A 3195-nucleotide genomic window follows, 5' to 3' on the forward strand; every position below is an offset into this window, starting at 1 on the left:
GGATACTGGCCACTAGAGATGGGGGTGAGTTCCCAGAGCCAACACCCAATCCCCCACCCCCCCCACTCCTGGGAAGCATTTGTGGCAGAGTCAAGGCTGGCTTGCCTGGTTCTGGTGAGGCGTGGTTGGGACACAAGAGGGGAGGCGGCATTTGCAGGGTGGGAGTAGTAGTGGTAGGGGGAGGTGACAAGGTGCTGACTTGCGGGCAGCCACTCACTTGTTCTGCTGGGAGAATCTGTAGGCTGTGGTTATGTGTGCAGCTTGCAATGATGGCAGTGGCATGGTGGACGCTTGGGCCCAGAGCAGAGGACCAGGGGCCGGTACCGGGTCAGGGCCTTAAACCGGCTGTGGGCGCACCATCACTGGATGACTCCAAGAGGCGCCACAGGTCTGAGCCAGCGGAGATGCAATGCTGCAGGGAGCGCAGGAGACGGGGCAGGGGCAGGGGCTGGTGGATGGCTGGGCTGAGCATGCCCCTGCTTCAGCTGAGCTCCCAGCCAGGGGCCTAAGACTCAGGGCTTACCTAGCCTCTGAGCCTCCCTGGGGTGGTGTGAGAAATGTGCCTGATGTGCTGGCTTTGTGTGCTCTGTGCTCCTGGCCCAGACCCATGCTCCTACAGCAGCAGCGGCATTGAGGCTGCCACCCCTGATGTATGTGTTTGCTCTTCTCTCTGCTCTCTCTCTACCCCCACTTCTCTCCCGGACTGCCCCGCCCCGTTGCGCAAGTGCTCCAGCCCCTGTGAGCCCCTGGCTTCAGCAGATATGTGCCCCCTCAGCCACGCCCTGTCCTCCTCTGGGTCAAGCCTCTTCCCCCCCTCAGCCACGCCTCTATCCCTGGCTTTGTGCTGTCCTGACTCTGCCTTAAGTCTATCAGGCCATGGCAGAAGCAACCTCACCTCAGGTCAGGGCTTCCCCCCAACCCCAGCAGCTGCCCAGGGGGTGCATCGAATCTTCCCTCAGCCCAACCACTGGGGGACTCTTCTCCATTCACCCCATCCACCAAGCAGTTGCACGGTGTCCCTCCATGTTTGTGTGTGTGTGTGTGTGTGTGTGTGTGTGTCTGTATGCTATTGTTGGGATACCTACCTCTCAAGGACTCAGAACCATTTTAAAAAATACCACAAAGAACCCTGTGTAATGCACTCAGCACAATGAGCCTTTTGAAGGACTCAGCACATAGCAACCTTTGGGATCCTCATGGTAATCTAATGACTAATAAGACATGCCATTTTGACATCACTAAACTTACATATCATAGTATTATGACATCGTATGTCATAGTGACATAGACATATTGTGAATGCCTATTCTGTGATTTCATTCTATTTCAAGTGAGCAATATTGGTGGATATCAGAAATCCATTATGACCTCAAAGCCATTGTGACATGAAAATCCCTTTGTGACATCACAGTGCCATTGTGATAATAACCTGTTGTGACATCACAAACTGGTCCTGTCCATTGTGACCTCATCACCAATGTGACATTCACAAAGCCATTGTGATATCACATTGCTGTTGTGACATTACAATCACCTAGAGACCTCCCAAACCCATTATGACATCTTTAGCACCTTTGATACAACACATGGCCTTTGTGACATGACAGTACCTTTGTGTATCAATATCCTCATTGTGAAATGTCAATTGAGATCAGATATGCCAAAGAAATATCACAAAGGATTTACAATATAATCATCGGTGTGACGTCATATTGTCATTTTGACATCAGCTCATTGTGACATCACAAATTTGTAATGACATCATACCACTATGACATCACATTGTCATTGTGACATCATATATACATTATGAATGCCTATTATGTGATTTCATTATACTTCAAATGTGGCATGTGGATTTATATCAAAAACACATTTTGACTTCATAACCATTGTGACATCACAATCCTTTTGTGATGTACCATTGAAATTGTGATTTTTCTAAACAACTGTGACAACTCAAACATGTCCTGTCCTCAAAAGTTTTGTGACATGTTGCCACTGTGTTATGTTGGGTCCATTGATAGCTCAATCTATTTTCGACCTCATATTATTTCAGGAATGACATGAAATATTAGAAATATACTTTGACATCATGAACATAGTGATATCACACCGCTAGATGTAATGACCATTGTGTCATATTGTCACATCATAAATCTTTTCTGACTTCACCACATTTGTGCCAACAAATGCTTTGGTATCCTTACAAGCCCGTTCTAAATTTATATACTTATTTTGAGTTAATGAAAATTGAGGTCGGGAATGCCATTGTCACATCACCGATCTACTGCAACATCACCAAACAATTTTGAACTTATCACTATTATGGTATCACCAATTAATTAGAATTTGACATCATATAGCAATTGTGATATTACTGTAGCATCATGCTTTCACAATCCTATTATGATCTCATCACACCTTAGAAAATGCATGGCCTTTGGGACATCAAACTCCTTCTGTGAACTTGTATCATTGTGAACTTGTAGCAATTGAAATTTGAAATAATATGTGATATTACAAACTAGTTTTGACATCATTAACCCATTTTTATATCATTAACTCTTTGACAACCAAAACCTGTTAGGAACTTTAGCACTTTTGACAAAAATATGGCATTTGTGTCATCACAGTTAATTTGTTTATGTCATGGTGACTTCATTCTCATGTCCTCACTGTAAACTAATAGCAATTAAGATCTGACAGACCATTGTGACATACAATGTGACATCATCACCAGTTTGATATCAATCATTATGACACCATCAGCACATTGTGACATCAACAAGCTACAGTGACCTCATAGCATTATGACATTGCATTGCCATTTTGCTGTCTTAGACACATTGTGAATGTATATCCTGTGATTTCATTCTATTTAAAATGTGGCATGTCAGTTGATATCAGAAACACGTTGTGACCTCATAACCATTGTAACATTATAAACCCTGTGTGACATCATAACTGGTGTAACATCACATTGTTGTTATGACATCTTTAGCTTATGGTGACATCACAAAATGGCAATGACATTATAACATTTGCCATTATGTCATTGTGATATCATAGTCACAATATGAATGCCTAATCTGTGATTTCATTGTATTTGAAATATGGCATGTGGGTTGATATCAGAAACTCATTGTGATGTCACAACCATTGTCTCATCAAAATCCCTTTGTGACATCAATT

This window comes from Dipodomys spectabilis, unplaced genomic scaffold (assembly GCF_019054845.1).
Source record: "Dipodomys spectabilis isolate Male_0828 unplaced genomic scaffold, ASM1905484v1 ptg000556l, whole genome shotgun sequence".
Classification (NCBI taxonomy): Eukaryota; Metazoa; Chordata; class Mammalia; order Rodentia; family Heteromyidae; genus Dipodomys; species Dipodomys spectabilis.